We start from the raw sequence: 17608 nt of genomic DNA on the forward strand, positions 1-17608 counted from the left end.
AACAACAAAAAAGAAATTAGATAACAAAACATAAAGTTAAAATATAAAAACATTAAGAAATAAAGTCAGTGTGTGCCTGTGGCTCATGCCTGTAATTCTAGCTACACAAGAGGCTAAGATCTTAGGATCATGGTTCGAAATCAGGACAGGCAGGAAAGGCTGTGAGAGTGATCCCCAGTTAAACACCAGAAAACTGGAATTGAAGCTATGGCTCAAAGTGATAGAACACAGCTTTGAAAGAAAGGCTTGGGGACAACACCGAGGACCATAGCTCAAGCCTCATGACAGAAAAAAATGAACAAATAACTTCCAGATACATGCTTACTGAAAGCTATCACTAAATAAGATCTTTATTTCTTTTGCTTTCATATTTCCTTTGTTTTAACCCATTAAAAGAAACTAGTCCAGGGGCCGGGAGTTTGGCCTAGTGGTTAAAGTGCTTGCCTAGCATGCACAAAGACCCGGGTTCGATTCCTTGGTACCACATACATAGAAAAAAGCCGGAAGTGGTGCTGAGGCTCAAGTGGTAGAGCTCTAGCCTTGAGAAAGTCCAAGGACAGTGCTCAGGCCCTGAGCTCAAGCCCAGGACTGGCAAAAAAAAAAAAGAAAAAAAGAAACTAGTCCATAAATCTGGTGGTATAACTATGGCACAGAACATAGTTGAAGACTCCACTTTGAACAATAAGAATGATAGCTTTTAAATCTGAAATTTTCAGCATGGACTTTTCCTAGAGCTTTCTAGTGTGATAATTAAATCTTTTCTCTGCCCACACATTCCTCACTATTTCATTTAAAGGTTAATACAGTGGAACTTTACCTGGCGTTTTTTCTTTAAATTGAATGTAGCTGAACAATGAATGAGCTGAATAATGCTAATTTCCAGGTCTAATGGGCAATTCATATGAGCTTTTTGTAGGAACATGACCATGAAATACTTTAGGTAACAACTTAAAAAGATTCCCCAATATTCGTTCTATTCATACATTATTACATTATTTTTATTAATTTTGATGGCTTTTTTCTGTTTATTTCCTTTATTTATTTTTTGTTTATGTGGTACGAAGAAATTAAACCCAGCCCTCGTGCATGGTAGGCAAGCACTCTATTAGTAAGCCACATGCCCAGACACCATTATTCTAGCTTCTCTAAACTCCTTCTACATACAGAATCTCAATTTTAACCAGCAGATGAATACTTCAAATTAGCTAGTAGTGCAGCTTACCAAACAACAGCTCCTTCTGTTGTGATTATATAATCGTGTGTGGATTTTATTACTTACTATCACATGGTATGAAAAATAGAAAAATAGGAATACACGCATCATTCCAGTATTACTAATACAATTAAGAAGGAATAACCATCGCGCTGCATACCAAAAACATCCCATCTTTTGCCTCCATCATCTGCTTGGACTTAGAGTGACCCCTTCATTTATAATTATGAAGGAAAAGAAGGAAATTGACATATGATCAAATATATCCTTAAAGGTAACTTTTATAAGATTGTTATATCTATCAGGAAAAGGAAGCATTTTAGAACATTTCAGTCTTCCTCAGATGCCACTCAGGTTCCAGTAAATCATCTTCTAATTCTCCTTGACATTTTGTTTTTGTATAAAGACTCTTGCTTTGCACCAGCTCTCTGGGCTCTCCTTCCTTTCTAAAATAGTGGTTCTTTCTGCCTTTTGTTACTAAACCAAATGATTGCCTTCAGGCTCATGACTGATTTCCTATTGTTCCCTCATTTTAACCTCTCTCATTGTGCCAACAATCTGGACCCCAGAGGGATTTGTCACAGTTCTCCAATTCTCTTTCTCCCTTGGCAGGATTTTTTATTTGATTTTTCTTTTTCTTTACTTTTATAAAAAGAAAAATTCTCATTTTAACACTTCCTGTTAAATTGTCCTTTGGTTAAGAGGAGAGAAAATGGCCTTAACTTCTCAGACACACCATGTTCATACTAAATCAGTTGCTCACTTCTTTTTGTTATGAGCCAGATGGCAGAAAGGGTACCCTTAAAATGGTATTACCTTTCAATCTCCATTTGAATTTATTCATCTTACTGACAATCTTCCATTTCATTCAATCACAAAATAATCTACCTTTTAAATCACCTTAGGAAGAACAATCAGCAATTAAGTTTAAAAAGTTCTGAAACAGAAGACAAAAAATGCACCACTAAGAAAGGTGTGACTTCCAAGTAACAGAGTACATCTAATGATAGAACAATACTCTTGAGAGTATTCTGGAGGATATTCTGAACAGGAAACTCATCGTCATCAATGACACACTTATTTAGCTCTTACCATCTACACAAAAGGGAATATTATATATTACCTATACTGGAATCATATTTAATCTACTTGTCATATTTAATTTACTTATTTACATTTCTATATCTAATTCTATATCCTTTTTTCCAGTCATACCAGAATATAGTCTCAGAGAGGTTGCTTAATGTCCAAGGTCACAAAGTAGAGTCAAAATTCCTATTTGCGTATAATCAAAAGGACAAAATGTAAGAAGAAAGTCTAATGTGTTCATTCTATATACAACTCTGTAGTTTTAGAACTTGCTAAGATTTTTGCCACATACAAGAAATGAAAAATAAGACCTGAATTCTGTGAAATAATCCTACTGCTTGTGGCACACTATCTGAGGCTGCGTTTTGTAAGATAATACAGTGAGTGAAAAGGCTACACATAACTCTTATTTTTGTGAATTATAAATACAGTTATATGAAAGGACAATTATTCTGGAGGATGACAATAAAATGCAAAGGTTCCATCATAGTCATTTGATAAATCACAATAAACACTATTACAAACTTTGCACTTGAAAATACTTAAGTATGTGTGTGTATCATAATTCAATTCACATAACTTTTTATAATTCAAATCTGGTTTGCTTTACTTTGGTGGCCATAAGATACAACAGATATAAGGAAGTCTATTGGATGCAATCTCAATGATTTGTAGCTTTCATTTACAATTCATTATTTCATATCACAAAAGAGGAAAGGAAATGTGTTCTTAATATTTGGTTTTAGAATATAAAAGATACAGATTCTTGCTTTCTACAAAGTTAAAAGGCACATTTTTTTCTTTTCCTTTTTTCTTTGCCAGTCCTGGGGCTTGAACTCAGGGCCCAAGTGCTGTCCCTGGGCTTTCTCAAGGCTAAAGCTCTACCACTTGAGCCACAGCACCACTTCTGGGTTTTTCTATGTATGTGGCACCTAGGAATTGAACCCAGAGCTTTGTGCATGGTAGGAAAGCACTTTACCACCAGGCCACACTCCCAGCCAATAAATTCTTTTTTTAATAATAGAAAATTATTCCCTACAATCTTTCCTTTTTCCTCTATGATTTTTGAGTCAGAACAGTAGTATCACTTATTCCCTCTCTTATTTCTTACCTATATCCTTATGGCACTTATGCCTTAAATCTCCTGATCTGGAGAATGATGAATACAGAGGAATGGAGGACATCAAAGAGAGATGGTCCTCTTTTACTTGCCAAAACATGATTTCCTGTTACACAATCAAAAGAGAGGAGCCTTTAAAGGTTTAACTGATGTGTAGGCACCTCAGAGTGTAACAGCATAACATTTTGATAAGAAAAGTTGTAAACATACAGATTATGTTTCCCTTGAAATTCTCAGGGTTTTAAAGTGTAACAGATAATGTGCTCTGAGCTTTCATCTAATTCTCCATTCTAGTGAAATCCAAATGATCCTGAACATAGATCTCTCTCACCTAGGATTACGAATGGGTCTGGAAACACTATCCACATATCTCAACAGATCAGAAACTTGAGCACATAAAAAGATCTGATGCACCAAATTCACACAGTATTCGGACAGGTAATGTGAGCTTTAAGGACACATGAGAAAGGTGAATAGAGAAGATGCAAAAGAGACTAATGAAAGAAAAGTCATCCAAGAGCACTGGAATATTTTATTGCAGTAACAATGAGTCAACAATTCATCCTGCAAGATCCCTGCACATTAAAGCAATCTGATTATTCTATGAAAAAAGTTTATTCAATAGCCACAAATAATAAATTTACTAAAAAAGAATATGGATGCATTGGAAAATCTAATGACTTTACAACCCTATTAAACATTATCAGGTATACACTAACTTCAAATTTTTCTTTATTTTTTTCTTATTTTTTTAAAGAAGTGAATCCTTAGGGAATCTTACAAACTAGTGTCCTGAAAATAAGCTAGTGAAATAGGAAAGTAAACACAAAAGCATTTCAAGAAAGAAAATAAATGAACACTATAGTTCACTCTAATGGCATGATTATGACATAGGGAAGGATTGGCATGGTGTAATATTGCAAAGGAATTAACACTGCATTTTCAGTCTATTACATAAAGATACTGTACAGCCAAATTGTATTTTTGGTCTCTTTTTATCCTAAAAGTTCTGTGATACAAGTAGTAACAGCATCATTGACATGTGAATGAAAGGCTCATAATTCAGAGGGTAGAGGTAAAACCAAGTTAAAACTTTTCTGAGGATTAGCAAACAATATAGTTCTTTATAAACAAACTATATATAGAAATATAAGTAAGTTTAAGATCTTTTTGCCAGTCCTGGGGCATGAACTCAAAGCCCGAGCACTGTCCTGGGGCTTTCCATAAGGCTAGAGCTCTTCCACTTGAACCACAACACCACTTCTGACTTTTCTATATATGCGGTACTGAGGAATCGAACCCCAATGTTTTGTGCAAGCTAGGCAGTAAGTATTCTACCACTAAGCAAAACTCTCGGCCAGATTAAAATTTCTATGTATGAATAACTTCTGATTTGGCATACCATGCTTCTGATTGAACATACATAATCTTCTCTCTTTTATTCAAAAAGCCCTGTGAAGGAACAGTAAAGACAGATTGAATATTATAAAAACAAACAAACAAAAACATGGCACTGTCAAGGGAAAATCATTTTCTTCCTATAGGTGCAAAGTGCAGATAATTTTTTTTACTTTCTATAAGACGGAAAAATGAAGGAGTTATGTTTGTAAGTCAACTTACAAAACCAGAAGAGGTAAGTGCACATACACAACACAGCTGTAACAAAGGAGTGCTGTCATTCTCTCTTTGGAACAGATATACTTCCTAGAGAATTGTAGTATTCTTCTCCAGCTGAAGCCAACACATTGTCCATCAAAATACAGTAAAAAAAAATTTGTTTGGGAAGGACTATTGATATGTTTCTTGTGAAGCCATAGGCAAAGGAACCCTGATGCAACTGCAACGTACCTCAAGGAATCTGGAAGAATAAAAGAATGACGTCCACCAGTAAAAGTCACTAAAGATCACTGTTGGCCTGGCACCAGTGGCTCATGTCTGTAATCCTAGCTACTCAGAAGGCTGAGATCCGAGAATCACCATTCAAAGCCAGCCTGTGAACTAAAGTCCATGAGACTCTTATCTCCAATTAACTACCAGAAATCCAGAATTAGCACTGTGGCTCAAGTTGTAGAGAGCTAGTCTTGAGCTGAAGAGGTGAAGAGGACAACACCCAGACCCAGAGTACAAGCCCCACTGCGACCCATCACCACAAAAAAAAAAAAAATCACTGTTATGGGCTAACATGTGTCCCCCTCATATCATCACCTTCAGTTCTTCTGACTGTATTTAGAGATGAGGTCTTCCAAGAGGTAACTGGGTTAAATGGAGCTATATGACTCCATATGACTGGCATCTTTCTAAGAAAAGATGAGGACACAGAGAAGAAAGTCCATGCCAAGGCAAAAAGACATGGCCATCTGCCATGCATAGAGAGGGCTCAGAAGAAACAAACAACGCATTGAATTTGAATTTCCAGCTTCCAGAAATATTGTGTGTGGGGGGATGGTAATCATTTTTGTTTTTTTAAGTCACTCAGTATCTGGTACTTTGTTATAATATCCCTAACAAAATAGTCACCCTTACTTTAAAATAGTGATAGTTCCAAATTAGCCTACCTTAAAGATGGAACCTAAAGGGTATATGTAGATTTCTACGTGTGTTCTACTTACTCCATTTAACTGAGACTTTTGACCAAAAAAAAAAAATGAACCATGTACACACTATTCCTATAAGTAAATGTACTCCTCATTAAAAAAATATTATTACTCAACAAAAAGTCAACAGTTATCTAAGAAAAATAAATGGAAAAAACCATCCCTGGGTGGACTAAAAATTATGCATGGCAGAGATGCAGTCTTTTAAAACATCTAATTAGCATACTCAACGTGTTTTAATCTATTATAAAATCAGTCTCAGAACAGAGAGCTAGCTCATTTGGAATTTCCTGTTCATAGCAGTACAGCAGCATCGCCAGCTACCTGTTTCTTTAGGCTCCACACAACTAGAAACAACAATTAGTAAGTGAAAAGGAAAATAAAATGACAAAAAAAAGAACAGGATAGACATGCTTTTATTGGCTGTTTCCAAGGAAATATTTTCAAAGGTATGACTAAGATTTGGAACAACTATGGTATACTGATAACATATATATGTGTGTTATAAATGTCTCCATTTTTAACCTTAACTGTGATAATACAGAGAAAATATTATTCGTTTTGTTTAATGATTCTAGCTGAAGCTTGTTTTCTCACAAGCAAAAGTATGCTAGCTGGTTATCCATGACTCTCTAGCTACTCAGGAGGCTGAGATCTAAGGATCCAGCATCAAAGCCAGCCCATGCAGGAAATTCCATGATACTCTAATTTCCAGGTAAGTACCAAAAAAAAAAAAGAACAAAAGAACAAAGCCATTAATGGATCTGTGGCTCAAATGGCAGAGTACTAGACTCGAGCACAAAAGCACAGAGACAATGCCTATGCTCTAATTTCAAGCCCCAGAACTAGCACTGACTGTGTGTGTGTGTGTGTGTGTGTGTGTGTGTGTGTGTGTGTGTGTGTGTGTGTGTGTGTGTGTGTGTGTGTGTGTGATTAGGTAATGATAGGCACATAGGTGAATAGATAAATGGATGGATGGATAGATGACTAATATATGAATGAATAGATAAAAAGTAAATAACACAGTGTGAAATACTCAACCTTATAGCCTTCTATGCAATTCATTAATGTGTAGACTGCATCACATTGCTCAAATAGTACATGGCAATCATTTCAAATTTGCATGTCCTTTACTGGGTCTGTAACCAGTATACCCAAGCAAGCTACAGACCACAGATTCTCTCATCTACTCTCAGTTTCTCAGCCCAGGAGTCTATCCCATTATAGCAGGTCCCTTAACAGATGGGCTGGAATCAACTCAAGATTCCCAAACCACATAGGAAATCTAAATTTCAACCCACCATTCTGTGTTTTAGTTTTGAATTAGCATTCATTCTAGTATAAGACGGCTCATTGGAATACACCTATACATATAAACAGTGTACTTCTTTTTTTAAGAATTTATTAACATTGATCTTTACATCATATTTCAAATGATGTGTTCAACAAACAACTATTCAAGAAGGGAATCTCTATATACAATCACTGGCACTTAGATTTTAGAACATAATTAAAATTAGGCTGAGGGTTTGTATGTCATAGATACATATTAATCTATGTAATAAAACATTATGTCTATAGTCATAAATTTTTATGTCTATGTAGTTGTCTTTATATTTCCATGTCCATAGCATTGGGTACACAAATACTGAGTCATTGCTCTTGTACTGTTTGGCTCTAATAGCCACATATTAAGGATACCATGCACTTTAAACAAATTCTTCTCCTGTACCATATTCTCATGCCTCCACCCACTTGCTCCTTTTATCAACCCTGACATTCTTTCTTATCTTATTTTGCTATGAAACTTCCTTTCATGGGGCTACATTGTATAATTTTGTGTAATAATACAGGACATAGACATTTCTCAGAGCCCCAGGAAATACAGGAAAAGGGGATTTTAGTTGCAAACGCCCCCCTCCACTCTTGATGTTATTTAACATGACTATCAACATCCTTTTGCCTACTTTGTCCCCAGCATCTGGAAAACCAAGTTCACCCCACTTCCTCTTCCTCTCTATTCTTCTTATACTTAACACTATGGAGAGCACGCCATCTTACTTAGACTCTGACAAGCTTAAAACAAAAATAAAAGTTAACCGAATAATTTGGGAAGACAGTAGCTTTGTTACTAAGACTACACAAAAAATCATATTTTTAAGTATGGGCAGTTACATATTATCTTTATTCTACTTGCATTTATTTCTATTTTTCTCAGCTTAAATCTAGCCTGATGTTGCACAGAATAAGTAAATATATATATATATACTTTTTTTTCAAAAAATTAATGAGGCTGGCACTGGTGGTTCATGAATTTAATTCTCACTACTCAGGAAACTGAGATTCAAGGAGGATGGTTTGAAGTCAGTCCAAAAAGGGAAGTCTTATGTCCACTAAATTATCAAAAAAGTCAGAAGTGGAGCTGTGGCCCAAGTGATAAAACACTAGTCTTGGTAAAAGAGGATCGTGAGCCGGGCATGGTGGCTCACACCTGTGATCCTAGTTACTCAGGAGGCTGAGATCTGAAGGTCACGTTTCAAAGCCAGCCCAGGTATTAAAAAGTCTGTGAGACTTTCCAGTTATTCCCCAGAAAACCAGAAGTGGCACTGTGGCTCAAGGGGTAGGGCAGTAACCTTGAACTGAAGAGCTCAGGGACAACACCCAGGCCCAGAGATCAGGTCCCACAACCGACCCTCCCCCCTCCAAAAAAAGAACATCAAGAACATGACCCTGCTAAATGGGCAAAGTTTCTGCTATAGGATAGTGAAAAACGTTCTAAAATGTATCATGATGGTGTCATAACTCTGTACATACTAAAAGACATTGTACACTTTAAGAGATTAAATTAATAGCATTTAAGTTATACTTGAATAAAACTTATGAAGCAAACAAAGAGAGCTGGAGCTCTTTGGTATAGCCCTTAGTTCATTTTCTAACACTACATAAAATAAAAAAACTAACCACAAATATTTGAACCCAGAATTGTCTTCTCCCATTTGTAGTCAAGATTTTATGACCAGAGGGCGTGCAGCAAGTAAGCAATAATGCTTACAGAGAGGAGTCTGAGCAGGGATTTTTTTCCCCTCCAAGACAATTATATGCTATAATGGCAATTATATGCTATAATTGATTGATATTTATGAATTACTAATATAGCCAACCTGCCTGTGGCACAACAATTGTAGTTTAATGCCACCTGTCCTCCACTTATCTCTTGTTGAGACTCCTATTGTTCTGTACATTCTATTATTAAATATATGTTTCATTTTAAAAAGCTATGTTTTGGCTTTTACCACACAAGAACCCTGGGAAACTTGGCTCTCCATACTTATTCCTGATATAATTTTAATGTATTTTGGCATACATAAGCAAATAAAGGCAGGCCATTTTTTAAAAGACTTTTTCAGAAATCATAATAAGATTATGTCAAAATCTCAGATAAGAATGTTTTTAAATTAAATTTTCCAAAGCTCTTCAAAACTGTGAGATGAGTTTAAAAAAAAAAAAAAAAAAAAAACCCGGGGCCAGGAGTTTGGCCTAGTGGTAGAGTGCTTGCCTAGCATGCACGAAGACCACGAAGACCCAGGTTTGATTCCTCGGTATCCCACATACATAGCAAAAAGCCGGAAGTGGTGCTGAGGCTCAAGTGGGAGAGTGCTAGCCTTGAGAAAGTCCAAGGACAGTGCTCAAGCCCTGAGCTCAAGCCCAGGACTGGCAAAAAAAAAAAAAAACCCTGGAGAAAAACTAGAGTACTTCAATTACTGAAATAGTGTATGTGCTAATTTTTTCTTTATCATGAAAAGCATGTAATATTTGTAATTCAGGTCCACTAATTTAGACTTTTTTATTTTTGGTTAATATAGCCCAGAAGGACAAGAATTATGCCCACCTTTGTCTCAGATCAGGGTTGTTGTCAAGAAAATGGAAACTTAAGTCCACGTGAAAAGGCTCTCAGAAAGTGAAGAACAATCCCAGATTTCAGAAAGGGAAAGAACTGAAGCAAAATATCTGCAAAGGACAAGCAAAATATAAGACTGGGTCCCTGAAGTAGAGCCTCGGGAGCTCCCCAATGTAATTAGATGCAGGAGGTGAGATGCAGTGGGGCAGAGGTTTTCAGTAGCTGCTACTGCCAGCCTATAAACAGAAAATGTGTTGTGAAAGATACTTGCTTTTGGCTAAAGTTCTGATTTTAAAGCCTGATGTTCTTTCCTGTCTATGTATATAACTCAGAATCATAAGTGAAAATTGGAAATACAACTCCCAATCTTCAATCTTGCAAAATTATCCAGTCTCAAAATTCACTTTCCTACATATCCAATAACTTCTGCCTATTTCTTATTGTGACACTAAAGCATTCATGTTGAGCACAGGTCATCACATGTTCCCAAATCTTTCATGAATTCATTAAGAGGAAGCATAAATGAAAGACGTATGGATACTAAGTTCTATAGAACCCGTAGATGAGCAGAGATGTTGAATAGCAGTAGACTGAAATAAAGATGACTAAAACCATGAGTCCTTTTAATCACTTTTAAATTCTTTCTTTTTATTGTTGGGATAATGTATAGAAGGGTTACAGTTATATTTGTCAGATAGTAAGTAGGTACATTACTTCTCACACATTGATACCCCTTCTCATGTCTTTGTCCCTACTTCCCTTCCCCCACCTTTAAATTCCTTCTTAAAACATACTTTTTTGAAAAGTTGGCAATTAGTGGATAAATACTGGAGTTAGAGATATGGCTCAGTTGGTAGAGCACTAGCCAGGTACCCAGTTTGAGTTCATCTTGGAGCTGGAAAAAAAAGGGATAGCTAAATACTAAACACAGTAGAGATACTACCATAAAACCAGTCATGCTAATTCCCATAACCTTTCAGAACAAAACATTCAAGTGAAAGTCAGACACATAATTATGTTAACCTTGGCTTTCAATAATCCCCAAAGCACAATACAACCATTTAATAGTAGTTACTTCCAGAATACACAGGCAATCGGCATAATTCCATCTTTCTTTTCTTTCTGTCTTTCTTTCTTTCTGTCTTTCTGTTTCTTTCTTGCCAGTCCTGGGGCTTGAACTCAGGGCCTGGGCACTGTCTTTGAGCCTTCTCAAGGCTAGCACCCTACCACTTGAGCCACAACACCACTTCCAGCTTTTTCTGTGTATATGTTACCTGCCCCACCATTTTTAGTTTTTGGGAATGGGGGGGGGGGGGCAGGTGATGGGTACCCAAGACATGTGAAAGGGTATCAATGTATGTGAATTAATGGACCTTCTATCTGGCAAATATCATGTAACCCTTCTATTAATTACAATAAAAAAAATAATAAAAAAAGAGGGACCGGGAGTTTGGCCTAGTGGTTAAAGTGCTTGCCTAGCATGTATGAAGACCAGGGTTCGATTCCTCGGTACCACATACATAGAAAAAAAAGCTGGAAGTGGTGCTGGGGCTCAAGTGGTAGAGCTCTAGCCTTGAGAAAGTCCAAGGACAGTGCTCAGGCCCTGAGCTCAAGCCCAGGACTGGCAAAAAAGAAAAAAGAAAAAAAAAAGAGAGAATAAGGGCTGGGAATGTGGCTTAGAGGTAGAGTGCTTGCCTAGCATGCGTGTAGCCCTGGTTCAATTTCTCAATACCACATAAACAGAAGTCCAGAAATAGCATTGTGGCTCCAGTGGTAGAGAGCTAGCTTTGAGCAAAAGAAGCCCAGTTCAGTGCCCAGGCCCTGAGTTAAAGCTCCATGACTGGCACAGAGACAGAGAGAGAGACAGAGAGAGAGAGACAGAGAGAGACAGAGAGAGAGAGAGAGACAGAGAGAGAGAGACAGAGAGAGACGGGGAGAAGTGAGGGGGGTGAGGGAGAGAAAGAGAGGGAGGAAGGGTGAGGGAGAGGGAGAGAGGGAATAAAATACAGGACATTTTCTAAAGATGTCTAATAACATCTGTCCCTTTCCAATTATCTAAATTATATTAGTAATTATGTCCAATATCCCTGAAAGATTAGAGAACAGAGTTTCAATGTTATCTTAGCAAATTAAGAAAAAGTATTTATTAAAGTAATATGATACAAATTGCCTGAATAGATAAAATCTTAATTCTATTGTCAATGTTAACACTTTATGAACAATTAATTTATCTCATATAATACCCATTTTGACACTGCTTGATATTTTCAAGGTATAAGAATCTTTGGTTAATCAATTTCCATTGTGATATCAATAAAACCTTTCTTTGTTTCTTTCTTTTTTTCTTTCCTTCTTTCTTTCTTCTTTTTGCCTGTTCTGAGGCTTGAATTCAGGGCTCGGTCACTGTCCTTGGACACTATTTGCTCAATGCTAGTGCCCTGCGACTTGAGCCACAGTGTCATTTCCAGCTTTTTCTGGTATGTGGCATGCAGGAATTCAACCCGGGGCTGAATGCATGCTAGGCAGGCACTCTACCGCTAGGCTACGCTCTCGACCCAATAAAACCTTTCTGATAAGGTTTATTGTATTAATAATGTTAAGAAATTTTTTCTAATAAGAGGCATATGAGTGATCACATATGCTAATAAATAGCCATACACTCCACACACTTGGTACAGTGAACAAGGGAAAATGAAAAACAAGTCCGGAAATCTTTTAACCAAAGAAGGAAATAGGAATGTGTTAACTATGAGGCGATTATTTTGAAATTAGGTCAGTACTTAAAAATAAGAGTAATTCCAACCACAAATATAGTAGAATAATTTCCTCACTGATAAAAATCAATCAAGTTCAAAGTTGATATTGAATAAGAAAAGACAACTAAAAATTTTTGATGTGTTAATTTTTAAACTATAGCTGATATACTTGGCCTACCAGAGCTATTTAAAGAGTTTCTGGCACTTTTTTTAAATCTAATTTTATTAGCTGAGGCTGCCAAGGAATGCATCCAGTTAAAATAAAAATGTTCCATAATGTGTCCTTCAGCAGAGTCACCAAAGTGTCCTGTGTTACTAACAAGTGCATTTATTATTCATGGAGAGCTACATCCCGGTGCTTTTGAATGAAAAGGGTTAACTTGGTGAACAGTGTCTTCCATTTATTTCTTGCTTTTCCCAAAGCCCTGGACATTTCCAGCTGACAAATACAGACACAGTTTTCATTTTCAGAAACAACATTAGTTTGCTGCACCATTGGGTGAAATCCAAGCATTTAGTCAGGCTTCTTTCCCTTGCTGCCTGGCTTAGCACATGTAATGAGAATTATGTCTTTCACTTCCATGCCAACTTGAATACATTAGGTGCAAAAATAACAGAGTCAGCACTATATCAAGAGAGACATACTAGCAGAAAATAATCAAATGCATCTTTACCCAGGTGGCATTCAACTGCTAAGCACTGGAACTAATGAACCATATAAAACTAATGATGGACTACAGTTTTATATTAGGCTTATAAAATTTCATAATTCAAACCATTCAACCCATTTGTTCTTTAAAAAAACTCACTCATTTTTTGGAACAGTATTATCTGCCTGTAATATATTCAACTATTTTTATCCATCTTGAAAATAAGTACACAGGAAATATGATTCAGTTTTAGTAAATAGGCTAAAAGGCTAAGTAGGAGAACAATCTGAATATTGTTTTTTAAAGAACAGTAGAGTTCAGAGCTAAAATAACAAAAATAGCTTGGTACTGGCATAAAAATGGGCCCAAGGACCAAATGAATAGATAAATCTATATATGTACAGTTATTTGATATTTGACCAGAAAGCCAAAAAATGTATGTTGTAAAAAAAGAAACCCTTGTGGATAATTGGTGTTGGGAAAACCAAATGTCCATACGTGGAAAACTAAAAAGCTAAAATTGGATCTCTGTTTGTCAGCTTGCACCAATATCAACTCAAAAATGAATGAAAGACTTCAACATCAGATCTGAAACTTTAAAACTATAGCAAGATGAAGTATAATATTGGAACTTATCAGCATAGGCAGGAACTTTCTGAAGAGATTCCAGGGGCACAACAAATAGGAGAGACTTAAACGGGATTTCATCAAACCAAAAAGTTTCTGCACAACAAAAGACGCAATTACTAGGGGCCGGGAGTTTGGCCTAGTGGTACAGTGCTTGCCTAGTATGCACAAAGACCTGGGTTCGATTCCTCGGTACCACATACATGGAAAAAAGCTGGAAGTGGTGCTGAGGCTCAAGTGGTAGAGCTCTAGCCTTGAGAAAGTCCAAGGACAGTGCTCAGGCCCTGAGCCCAAGCCCAGGACTGGCAAAAAAAAAAGACGCAATTACTAAACCAAGAAGACAGACAGACAGAAAAATTATTTACCAATTATATATACATACATATTTCATATCAAAAATGTAAGGAGCTCAAGAAACTAATCACCACCCCCAAACTAATAATCTAATAACTATAATAAGTTTAACCTCCAGGACTAGCAAAAAAAGAAAGAAAGAAAGATTTTATTGATGATATCACAATGAAAATTGATCGTCCAAAGTTTCTAATACTTTGAAAATAATCAGTGTCACAATGGGTATTATGTGAGATAAATTAATTGTCCATAAAGGACAATAACATTAATAACAATAGGCAAAGAAACTAAATAGAGACAGTTCAGAAAAAAACAAATAAGAATGACCAATAACACCTGAAAAAATGCTCAACATCTTGAACATAAAAGAAGAGGAAATCAGAATACGGAGATTCCAACTCTCCCCAGGAAGATTGGTCACCACTGAGAATTCCAAAAATAACAAATGCTGATGGGGATGTAGTAATCCTGTTCCACTGTTGGTGGGAATGTGAACTAGTACCAATGCTGTAGTTTGTAGGTTTCCCATTTACCAAAAAGATTACAAACCAGGATACAATAAAGCCACCACCCCAACCATGTTTACTTCAGTAGTATTAATCACAGCCAAGGGTATGGAATCAAGATAGATGCTCCTCCGTGAATGAACGGATCAAGAAAATGTGAAATATATAAACAATGGAAATTTACTCATCCATTAGAAAGAATGATATTGTATCATTTGTGAAGAAATGGGAATACCTGGAAATGTTTATACTAAAAGAAATAAATCGGGCCCAGAGAGACTGAGAATGCATGTCTTCCCTTATAAGTTGAAGCTAGATTTAGTTTATACACTTATAAGTAAGTATTCTGGGTGGTGTGCAAGTGCATACAAGAGTGTTTACTGAAATATTGTTGATTCAAAGAAAAACTCAAATATTTTAATTTCTTAAAAAGGCAAAGTCAAGAACCAAAAACTGGTGGTGCTGCTTTTAATCCTAGCTGCTTAGGAGGCCGAAATCTGAGGATCACAGTTCAAAGCTAATGCTGGACAGGAAAGTCTGTGAGAGTCTTCTCTCCACTAAAGAACAAAAAAGCTGGAAGTGGAGCTGTGACTCAAGTGGTAGAGCACTAGACCTTAAGCAAAAAGAAAAAGTGCAGAGACAGTGCACAGGCCCTGAGTTTAAGTCCCAGGAACAGCACACCCTCCCAAAATCAAAGTTCAGCAAAATAACCACCACAAAGTGGGTATTCAAAAGGGGTGGGGAGAGTCAAGGGGAAAGGGGTCACATTAATCAACATATACTCATAAAATATTTTGTTAAATCACAACTACTCACTCAAATACTTACAAATATATGTGTATGTATATGTATATACATGAACAGAATTAAGAGTTTAAAAAAACTAAACATAAAACTTCCCTGTGAACTAGTGATACTACTGTTGGGATACCCAGATTCTTTACAAGTCAGGATATGGTAAAGACACTGTGCTGGCCAAGGCCAGTGGATGTACTATTTGTGAATACCTGACATAGGATAAAGAAAGTCAGTTGATGTTTAGTGAGCATTGGATAAATGGCTAGAGGGAAAGAAAGAAAGAAAGAAAGAAAGAAAGAAAGAAAGAAAGAAAGAAAGAAAGAAAGAAAGAAAGAAAGAAAGAAAGAAAGAAAGAAAGAAAAGAAAGAAGAAAGAAAAAAGAAAGAGAAAGAGAGAGAGAGAAAGAGAGAGAGAAAGAGAGAAAGAGAGAGAAAGAGAGAGAGAAGAAAAAAGAAAGAAAGAAAGAAAGAAAGAAAGAAAGAAAGAAAGAAAGAAAGGAAGGAAGGAAGGAAGGAAGGAAAAGAGAGAAGGAAGGAAGGAAGGAAGGAAGGAAGGAAGGAAGGAAGGAAGGAAGGAAGGAAGGAAGGAAGGAGAAAGAGAAAAAAGAAAGAAAAAAAGAGAGAAAGAAAAGGGAAAGAAGGAAGAAAAGAAAGAAAGGGGAAGGAAGCAAGGAAGGAAGGAGGGAAGGAAATACACAATGAAATTTTACTAATCCTCTATGAAGAACAACTTTATGTTATTTTCAGGGACATGGATGGACCTAGAACAAATCATGTGAAGTGAAGTAAGCTATGCAAAGAGAGACAAATGGCATATGTTTTCTCTCATAAAAGGAAAACAGATCTCAAACACAACTGTGTATAATACCATATATAGGGCTGAATGCCTTTACACACAAACTGACTAAGCGAGGACACAATTAGGGGAGGAATTCAAAGGGACAACTCCTCTGAAAACTTACTGTTTATCAAAATGTTTACCAGGAGGTGAAAATATGTTTGGGGTGTGGGCAAAGGGGGACACAGGAACAGTGGAAAGTTGAGCAAATGCCATAATTGTATTCAATGTATAATTTATACATTTAGACAGGCAGGATAGAATTAGGCAAGTTAGGACTAGAATATATTAATAAAAATATAGTGTTCCCGGGGGCCCGGGAGTTTGGCCTAGCGGTTAAAGTGCTTGCCTAGCATGCACAAAGACCCGGGTTCGATTCCTCGGTATCCCACATACACAACCAAGCCGGAAGTGGCAGAGACGAGACACAACCAAACCGGAAAAGTGGCAGAGACAAGACTGCGACGGCGACAGAGAGCGAAAGAAGCGAGCTGAACTGAAGTAAACAAAAAGCCCAACCGAGCTGTGGCCGGAGCGTGCGGGAGCGAGCCGGGCCGGAGCGAGCGGGGCCTGAGCTAGAAAGGGGGCCTAGCCGGGCCGGAGCGAGCGGGGCCAGAAAGAGAAGGGGGCCAAAAAAAAAAAATATATATATATATATATAGTGTTCCCTCTGCTAAGCTCTGTTAAATCAATAAACTATGTTGCATCATAAAAAATGAATTATATAGTTTGAGGGTATGGTGGAAGGGGGAAATAGGACATAACAAAGGAAAGGGTGACAGTGGCCAAAAAGCATTTTACTCATAACCAGATTTATGAAATGGTAATCCCTCTCTATTCCTCTGTATACCTACTTAATAACAACACCAGGAATGATAATGAAACGAAGGATGGATAAAAATAGTAATCATATTATGCATGTTGGTATATGTACATATATATATATATGAATGTATGCATGTATGCATGTATGGAGGTGCTCCAGAAATTAATTAACTCACCTAGATGGGCTAGATTCCCAAAATCAAAAGGTGCTAAATTTACTGACTACAATATCTGACCTCCCTTGGAAGTCTTCTTTTTCACAATGACTGTAAGATTCTCCCCATTTTCATCTCAATTCAATATTTTGTTTCATCTGTTATTTTTTCATTATATTTCAATCC

At 36.8% G+C, this 17608-nt stretch overlaps 1 protein-coding gene across 1 annotated transcript in view; it reads right to left on the bottom strand.

The window, feature by feature from the left end:
* Window positions 1–10586: 10586 nt before the first annotated feature.
* Window positions 10587–17608, bottom strand: part of Nup35 (nucleoporin 35) — an 82597-nt gene continuing 75575 nt past the window's right edge. Inside the window, exon 10 of the transcript XR_016537242.1 lies at window positions 10587–10809. The gene's annotated coding sequence lies outside the window, so the exon portion shown is untranslated. The remainder of the gene's footprint in view (window positions 10810–17608) is intronic.

This window comes from Megascapheus bottae, chromosome 12, assembly GCF_031878675.1.
Source record: "Megascapheus bottae isolate mThoBot1 chromosome 12, mThoBot2.hap1, whole genome shotgun sequence".
Classification (NCBI taxonomy): domain Eukaryota; kingdom Metazoa; phylum Chordata; class Mammalia; order Rodentia; family Geomyidae; genus Megascapheus; species Megascapheus bottae.